Source organism: Polypterus senegalus, chromosome 4 (genome assembly GCF_016835505.1).
Source record: "Polypterus senegalus isolate Bchr_013 chromosome 4, ASM1683550v1, whole genome shotgun sequence".
NCBI lineage: Eukaryota > Metazoa > Chordata > Cladistia > Polypteriformes > Polypteridae > Polypterus > Polypterus senegalus.
The window spans coordinates 147,722,321-147,732,440 of NC_053157.1; positions in this window are offsets into that span (position 1 = coordinate 147,722,321).

Sequence of the window (10,120 nt, forward strand, 5' to 3'; positions counted from 1 at the left end):
AGTCAAAACTTGTATATATAAAGTCATTCCCGAATATATAAAGTCAAAACTTGATTATATAAAGTCACTGTCAGAATAAATAAAGTCAAAACTTAAATATATAAAAAGTCAGCGTCGGTATATATAAAGTCAAAACTTGTTTCTGAATATATAAAGTCAAAACTTGAATATATAAAGTCATTCCCAATTGTATAAAGTCAAAACCTGATTATATAAAGACAGCGTTGGAATATTTCGGAATATATAAAGTAAGCACTGCAATATATAAAGTCAAAACTTGAATATATAAAGTCAGCGTTGGAATATATAAAGTAAGCGTTGCAATATATAAAGTCAAAACTTCAATATATAAAGTCAGCGTCGGAATATACAAAGTCAGCTCTGGAATATCCATCCATTTCCCAACCTGTTGAATCCGACCACAGGGTCCCGGGGGTCTGCTGGAGACAATCCCAATCAACACTGGGCGCAAGGCAGGAACCAATCCTGGGCAGGGCACATGCATCATTTTCAAACCATTAACCGAACAGTGTTTTTTTAATTTATTTTTCTGAATACGTTTTTGTTAACTTAGTACAGTTCAGAGTCGTTTCAATCAATAGATTTTTACTTTCACTTTATATAATCAGGAATGACTTTATAAATTCCGACGCTGACTTTATATATTAAGGTTTTGACTTTATATATTCCAGCGCTGACTTTATATATACCGACGCTGACTTTATATATTCAAGTTTTGACTTTATATATTCCAGCGCTAACTTTATATACGAGGTGTGGCAGAAAAGTAATGAGACTGATTTTTTATTTACCAAAGTTTTTATTTTTTTCAAACATCAATGTTATCCCCTTCAAAGTAGTTCCCTTGGGCAGCTACACACCGATGGAGACGTTGTTCGCACTGTTGGTAGCAGCGCTGGAAGTCTTCAACCGGTATGGTCTTCAGCATGTCCGTTACACTCTTTTGAATGTTTTCTAAAGTCCCGAAATGACGTCCTTTGAGGACATTTTTCAGTTTAGGAAAAAGTCACACGAGGTCAGGTGAATAAGGGGGCTGGGGAACCACCGGAATGTGTTTTTTCGATTGTCCTTCTGCTCAATTGTGAGGTTTTTTGGCACCGTTTTGGCAGAGACCTATCGCATGTGCAAATGTTCAGTCAAAATTTGATGAACGGTAAATCTGTTCAAATTTAATTGTTCACTCAACATTCTTAATGTTAAACGACGGTCTGATCTCACAAGAGTGTTCATAAGTTCGATGTTTTCATTGGTTTTCAAAGTTGAAGGCCTCCCTGAAAAACTTGAGCTCGGGATAAAGAATGTTCACCATAGGCCTGTTTTAACTTTTCAAACGTCACACTTGCCGATTCTCCAAGCTTAACACAAAATTTAATGGCACAACGTTGCTCCAAATTCCGCTGTTCCATTTTGCGTGATGCACAATCAAAAACACAACTTTGCTAATAGCAGTCACAAACATCACGTATGTTAACGGAAAGGAGTTGAAACTCGCACTGAGCTATGGGAGGGTACTAATACACGTGCTCTATCAAGGACAACAGCGCAGCGTTGCCAGATCGCTTGCAGTGTTGCCAGTCTCATTACTTTTCTGCCACACCTTGTATTCTGACGCTGACTTTATATATTCAAGTTTTCACTTTATATATTCCAGCGATGACTTTATACATTCAAGTTTTGACTTTATATATTCCAGCGCTGACTTTATATATTCAAGTTTTGACACTGTTTATTCAGAAAAAAGTTTTGACTTTATGTATACCGACGCTGACTTTATATATTCAAGTTTTGACAATATATTCCGACAGTGACTTTATATATTCAAGTTTTGACTTTATATATTCTGACACCGACTTTATATATTCACAAAATCAATGTATTTGCCTGTTTGGCACCCTATAGTATATGTGTGTGTGTATATATGTACACATGTATGTATATATGCCAGAAACACTCATGACAATGACAAAACAATTACATTGTCAATCATGTTACGTTATTATTAAAATGTTTCCTTTTCTTTTTACTTCTCCGCTGCCAAGCGCAGTAATTTTGCTATATATATATATAAATATGACAACAACACTCATATCAATGACAAAACAATTACATTAACAATCATGTTATGTTATTTTTAAAATTTTTCCTTTTCTTTTTCATAACTTCTTTAACACACTACTCCACTGCGAAGCGTGGGTATTCTGCTAATCTATCTATATATCTATATCTATATATATCTATCTATCTATATATGTATATCTATATCTAAATCTATATCTATCTCTCTCTCTCTCTCTCTATATATATATATATATATATATATATATATATATCTACTTTGGGGTGCGAGCAGCTGTTGCTGGGGGTGCCAGAATCCATCGAGGAAGAAAAATTAAAAACATTATTTGTACAAAATGTTAATTTATCTATCCATTCCTAAATAATTAAATGGGCAGGCTATTTCGTATCAGTGCAATACGCTGCTTGTTAAAACGGATGACTCCTGCTCTTACGTGCACTTAGTGCTGCGTGGGTATTATGAACTATCATATCTGTTAAAGTTCTAATTAAATTTTAAATATAAGTAATTTTTATTTAGTTGACAGAAATATGTTTAGTAGGAATGTAAGTTAAATTTAGTCATCATTGCATAAATTTTTCTTCACCATAGAAATTTAAAGACTAAATTCAACTTCCATTCCTACCAAAGATATTTCTGGCGACTAAATAGAACCTACTCATATCCAAATTCGAGCTATTGAGCTGTCGCCTGCCTGCCTGAATAAGTCACCCTCGCTTCACTCTTACTTTTTTACCGTTCATTTAATCATGGCTAGTCGCGGAAAAATTATAAAATGTAAGGGGGATTACACTGAGTATGGCATTACCAAAACAATTATTGATGGCGAATAAAGTATACATTATTCATAAAGCTTCAATTGGTGATCTGTTTTTCTGCGTTAACCTCATATTTTTTCATACTTCTTCTCAAACCAAGGAGGTGCAAGGCTAAAATGAATTAGGAAGCGCTGATCAATGTAATCGGTGTACCAGGAAATCATGCATTAAGAGAAGTTCCCCTTTGCTTGTAATGCAAAGTGTGACTAAATGCATTATTTTTTAACGCGTTATGGAGCACATGCATCGAAGCTTCTCAGCTGTGCTTGTGCTAAGAAAAGGAATTATTTTAAAAATAACGTAACATGATTGTCAATGTAACCTTTTGTAAGTAGTGCCTGGAGGATTCAGAGTGTAGAGAAACTCTAGAGACAGCGTGTGTATTAACTTGTGGATTTTTCTGTGAGCATTTGGTGGCAGCGTGACAAAGTTGGTTCCGCAAGACCGCGTTAGCTGCGGAGCTCAGCTCAGAGCGAAATGAGGTGAATGGGAGGGGAGATGATGATGTCACTCCCCCACCTGCGTCAACTGTCAATCCCCCCACAAACACAGTCTCTCGGAATTTGCATAAGCACACCCCTTTACCAGCAATTTTAACTTAGTTACAAAGTGATCAAAACTCTCGTTTATACCCTGCGTCCTCTCATTAAACTTGTATCCCGCATTAGTCGTGAGGATGACAAACGCCCGCGGCAGCCTGTCTATGAACTTAATTTAAACTTTAGGTTTACACCGTGCTTTGTTTCCGAAGTAGCTGCAGTCATGAATATGCTTGTATGTGTCACTGTGCATGACAAACGGCAGTGGGAGCGTGTCTATAAACTTAATTTAAACTTGCGGTTTACACCGTGCTTTGTTTCCGCAGTAGCTGCACTTATGCATATGCTTGTATGTGTCACTCGCTCGCTTCTTATTGTTTCGCTGCCTTCTCAATTGTATAATGTATGTTTTCTTCAGCGCTTTTTGGAGCTCTTCCTTGTTTTCTACATACGTGATTACGTGGGAGGCGTGATGATGTCACACGCAGCTCTGCCCCCCACGGCCATCGAGCTAACGTCCATTACAGTATATGGAGAAAAATAGGTTTCAGTTATGACCATTACGCATAGAATTTCGAAATGAAATCTGCCCAACTTTTGTAAGTAAGCTGTAAGGAATGAGCCTGCCAAATTTCAGCCTTCTACCTACACAGGAAGTTGGAGAATTAGTGATGAGTCAGTGAGGGCTTTGCCTTTTATTAGTATAGATTTGTAGACCTGATTAACATATTTGAGAGTTGGAGACTGGAGCTTAGTTTAGCAGCATCATCTGCAAGATAGGAATCAAATCTAAAGAGATGTCAGGTCATCAAACGAGAACATACCATATACTGTATACTGTGTACATATGTACACACATAATATATATCAACATTCACTCATATTTAGGTATTTTAGAGTTGCCAGTCAAAATTATATGTGGAGAATTTCTGAAAAAAACTTTATGTAGACACAGGAAAAGCAAATTAAAAGACTGTGCTATAATGACATTCATCCTTGAAAATTAGATGCAAAAATATTGATTATATATATCAACAGGAGATAGTCAAATGCATAGAAACTAGTAATAAGTAACATTTAAAAAAAAAATCTCTATTAAGTTGATGAAAATGAGGAGATATTAAGGGTCATTTTAAAATGTCGCCTTATCAGAACACATCCTTATCATCAGAGACAGCTAGATAAGTGCACAGTCAGATACCAAGTAAAAATGAGAGCTGTGTACTTACTGATACAGTCACTTGGGTTACACAGTGTCTTGCCACACGCATGCACTGAGTAATGCCTGAAGGGGTACAAAGGGCCATGTCGAGGCCCTGTGGCACCTGCCATTCCCAGCTGTCGCATGACTTAGGCTGTGATTGCCCTCGGTATCTAACAAAGCATGCTCAGAATTACTTTAAGGTCTTTAATTCCTGATCAGTTTCATTTTAGGTTTGCAAACTCATATCTTTTTTTCATAATCTGGATATTGGGCTTTGTTTAAATGAATTCAGGGGCTTTATGCAGTCTTGTGTCCATTCCTGTTTTGGGTAGGCCCTACCCCAATTGATTAAGTACTGTATAAAGAGAATTTCAAAAATTAATAAATCAGACTCCACTGCTGTCTATCCCTTCACTTATCATTTCATCTTTGGATTCTGGCCTGTCTGTCTTCCAGACTCAGACTCAGTATTATTGCAAAAATTAAAGCTATGTTCTAATAATGATTCAAAAATTCTAAAGTAGTTCTGATTACAAAAGACAGAAGACACAAGTCCCGCAAAGGTGGTGGAGTTTCATACAGTATCACTGTAGTGCATTACCCTGTAATTATGGCTGCATGGTGTTACAGAAGAATTTGATGTAATTCATCACAAACTTGCAGTGGGACATCAAAACTGGTTTGAAAGCTTAGAAGAGAGAAACTTAGACTGAAATAGAAAACATGTATACTGCACAACTACAAATGTACCTGTTTACGCAGGAAAAAAAAAGACTTTCAGGCTTTCGTAATCTCTTCTCTTCACTTCGAAACACTAAAAGATTTTCATTCTTAATGTGATCAAATATCTTCTATAGATTCATGAGATTTTCCTTCACACATACACCTGCACCTTAAACTGGTTTGCAGCTCATCTTGCAGCAGAGCACACTTGAAAGGAAGCCAACAAAAGATTTTAAAAATTGACAAGGCTACAGGAAAGAGAGATTGCGTGTGATTAGACATTTATGTTCTGTTGTTTGCAACAGACAAATAAAGAAATAAAGCTATTTTGGTAGTTTAAAATTTTTTTTAGATTTTTTTTTACAAAGAGTCACTACTAAACGCTCATATCTTTCTTTTTTTGGATCTTTTATTAAATTTATAAAAAGCATGTAACATTCCGTACAATCAAGTCAAACATAAGTAAACTAAATTCAAATCAACCCCCACCCATGAGAAAGAGAGGAAGGCCAACTGACAGAAAAAGACTGTTGAGAGTAGTAAAAAGAAAAAGAAGTCTTTCCCCCAATATAAATTCTTATTCTAAAATGTTATTGATTAGTTCCTGCCAGATCCTCTAAGCGTGAATTTCATTTATTCCACTTTCAAATAGTATATAACAGCAGTTACCCACTTACTTAAAAGAGGTGGACTAGGATCCTTCCAATTTTTTACAAGACAAGTCTATGTGCTAATAGTAAAGTAAAGGCAATTATAGTTTGTCCTTCTCCACTTTAATAAGCTCATCTGGGAGTACACCAAACACAACTGTTAGTGGATTGTGAGGGATTGTAACACCAAAGCTGTCTGATAGGCACAGAATGATGTTAATTTAGTACACACCCAAACAACAACAACAACATTTATTTATATAGCACATTTTCATTCAAATAATGTAGCTCAAAGTGCTTTACATGATGAAGAAAGAAAAAAGACAAAGTAAGAATTTAAATAATAATAACACTAATTAACATAGAATAAAAATAAGGTCCGATGGCCAGGGAGAACAGAAAAAATAAACTCCAGACAGCTGGAGAAAAAATCAAATCTGCAGGGGTTCCAGGCCATGAGACCGCCCAGCCCCCTCTAGGCATTCTAGCTAACATAAATGAAACAGTCCTCATTGTATTCAGGATTCTAATGGAAAGACTTGATGATGACGGTCACATGGACTTGTGGCCCTTAATCCATCAATGTGGGGACATCATGGTGCTTTGATTAGGTGGTAGTGGCACAGGTCGCCACCACAGAAAACCGGAAAAAGAACACAAGAGAGAGTAGGGGTTAGTATGGATTTTGGAGCCACCATGAATAGTAATGATAATTAATTGAATATACAGAGCATCAGGACTAAACTAAAATGAAATTATGAGAAAGCCATGTTAAAGTAATGTGTTTTTAGCAGTTTTTTAAAGTGCTCCACTGTATTAGCCTGGCGAATTCCTATTGGCAGGCTATTCCAGATTTTAGGAGCATAACAGCAGAAGGCTGCCTCACCACTTCTTTTAAGTTTAGCTCTTGGAATTCTAAGCAGACACTCATTTGATGATCTAAGGTTACAATTTGGAATATAGGGTGTCAGACATTCTGAAATATAAGATGGAGAGAGATTATTTAAGGTTTTGTGAACCATAAGCAGTATTTTAAAGTCAATTCTGAATGACACAGGTAACCAGTGTAGTGACATCAAAACAGGAGAAATGTGCTCGGATTTTCTTTTCCTAGTGTGGACACTTTTTCTCTATTGTCGTTTCTCGTGACTGAAGACAGAGAGATATAATTAAAATTAGTAAAAAATATTTTATTAATACACACCAGGCAAAGGTAAGAATGACAGAGAAGCACAGTCCTAGGACACCTGCCCTTCATCTGCGCCCAGGTGTCGGTGTCCTAAATCTTTTATAATGCTAAGCGCAAAATTTTACCTTATGACTTTAGTTGCACAAGAATTTCAAGACATTACATCTTTACAATAGTTTTGTTTGGATCAGCAGTTACACAATTTTAAAGGTCATCAGTTGGGCACTTGTAACTTCTTGTTCGTTACAGAAAACAGAAGCTGCACTTGTCGCAAGACAGACTTCTCGTGGCCCTTGGCACGCACACCAGATTTGATCAATAACTGATTTTTATTTTTCCACACTAGTTAGGAAAGTTAGCAGTTGCAATTGATTGATGTCTTTTTTGGGTAGTCCTGAGAGGAGTATGTAACAGTAATCTAGACAACTGAAAACAAAAGCGTGAACTAATTTCTCAGCATCTTTCAATGATATAAGACGTCTAACTTTTGCGATATTTCTTAAGTGAAAAATGCTGTCCTAGTGATCTGATTAATATGTGATTTAAAATTCAGGTCAGAGTCAATTGTTACTCCTAAATTCATTACCTCCGTCTTGACATTTAATCCTAATGCATCAAGTTTATTTCTAATAACCTCATTATATCCATTATTGCCAATCACTAAAATTTCAGTTTTCTCTTTATTTAGCTTGAGAAAATTACTACTCATCCATTCAGAAACACAAGTAAGACATTGTGTTAGTGAATCAAGAGAGTTGTGGTCATCAGGTGCTATTGATAAATACAGCTGCATGTCATCAGCATAGCTGTGGTAGCTCACGTTATGACCCGAGATAATCTGACCTAACGGAAGCATGTAGATCGAAAAGAGCAGCAGACCCAGGAGAGAGCCTTGTGGAACACCATATAGAATATCATGTGTCTTTGAAGTATAATTACCACAACTAACAAAGAATTTTCTTCCTGCCAGGTAGGATTCAAACCAATTTAAGACACTGCCAGAGAGGCCCACCCATTGACTAAGGCGATTTCTAAGAATATTGTGATCAACAGTATGAAATGCGGCACTCAGATCTAAAAGGATGAGAACAGATAAACGGCCTCTGTCTGCATTTACCCGCAAGTCATTTACTACTTTAACAAATGCAGTTTCTGTACTGTGATATGTTCTAAAATCTGACTGAAAATTATCAAAAATAGCATGTTTACTGAGGTGGTCATTTAAATGCATAATGACTGCCTTCTCTAGAATTTTACTTAAGAAAGGCAGGTTAGAAATGGGTCTAAAATTTTCAAAAGCAGAGGGGTCAAGATTATTTTTCTTGAGAAGGGGTTTAACTACAGCAGTCATAAGAGAGTCTTGGAAGACCCCCGTATCTAATGACGAGTTTACTATGTCAAGAATACTATCAATTAGTGTGCCCGATTTGAAAAAACTTGTTGGTCCCAGTGAGTCTGGAGCTAGACTGCAACGTTCTTAGGTTGGTTCTTGTCCTGGAAACATTTTGCACAATTTCAAACAAGATAGATGTGCTCAATAAAAGATTTTAAGTTGAATGTTATTTGAAGCTAGAGTGAATTCTGTGCGTCTGCCTTCTAGTCCGTTTCTGAAATGTTGAGTAAGAGATCCTTTTCACACTGTACTCTGGGATCTTTAAAAGGAAGGGACATTAAAATGTTTTTATATATTATAGAAATGATGTATGAGTCCCTAAGACTGATCAATATTTCTTCTGGAATAGAAATAGGAGGGAGGTGGGGAAAATTGGTCAGATTTTGTTTAGCAAAGTTTCTAATTTGGAGATAGTGGAAAAATTTTGTTGATGGTAGATTAAATTTGGAGTATAATTGTTTATAGGATGCAAATACATTATTCATATACAAATCTCTAAATGATTTAATCTTATATGTTTTCCAAACATTAAAAACTGTGTAAGTTCTAGAGGGTGGAAAGAAGTGATTATCATGTAGCGGTGCCACAGGTAAAATATTCTCTAACTTGAAGTGGTTCCTACATTGGTTCCATATTCTGAGAGAATGAAGGACAATTGGCTTGTTATTATATTGACAATATCTTGTATTTACTGATGTACAAGGCAATGAATATAAAGAAGTACTCTAGGATTTCGTTTCAATTGCAGACAAAGCTAGTGTGTGTTCATCTATTTTTTTATAGCTTGAATGTTTGCCGCCCAATAATAAAATGCTGCCTTCTGATTTAGGTCGCTGTCACCTTTTGAATGAATGGATTTTTTGAATTCCAAATAAATGAGGTTATGATTGAATCTAATTTCTTAAAAAAAAGAAGATTTGTTAATGTATATGGGAATGTTTTGGAATAGGAACAGAAGCTTAGAGTGGATATTCTTCTTGACAATGTTAATTCTCCCTGCTAAAGTAAGATTGAGGGTAGACCATCTATGCACGTCTTGTTTAATTTTTGTCCATGCAAACAGCAATTTTTTGTTGAAAAAGAGCTTTATATTTACTTCTGATGTTGACCCCTAGGTATTTAAACTGATCTGCAGTGATAAAAGGGAAGGTGTCCAATTTATTGTTGGTTTGCTAGAGAATTCACTGGAAAGGGCACAGTTTTTTTCAAATTAATCTTGAGTCCAGATATCTTTTGAAATTCTGCTACTGCTGCCAGGGCTGTAGGCACACAGTTTTGTGGGTCTGATGTGTACAGTACCATATCATCTGCATATAGTGATATTTTCTCTTCAAGTCATTCTCTGAAAATACCCTTTATCTCTGATACATTTCAAAAGTGAACAGCCAATGGTTGCAAACAGCAGTGGTGACAAGGGGCACCCTTGTCTAGCACTGCATTCTAGTTTGAAGAAGTCTGAAATAATGTTGTTAATACAAACTGAAGCTTATGGACTGGTATACTATA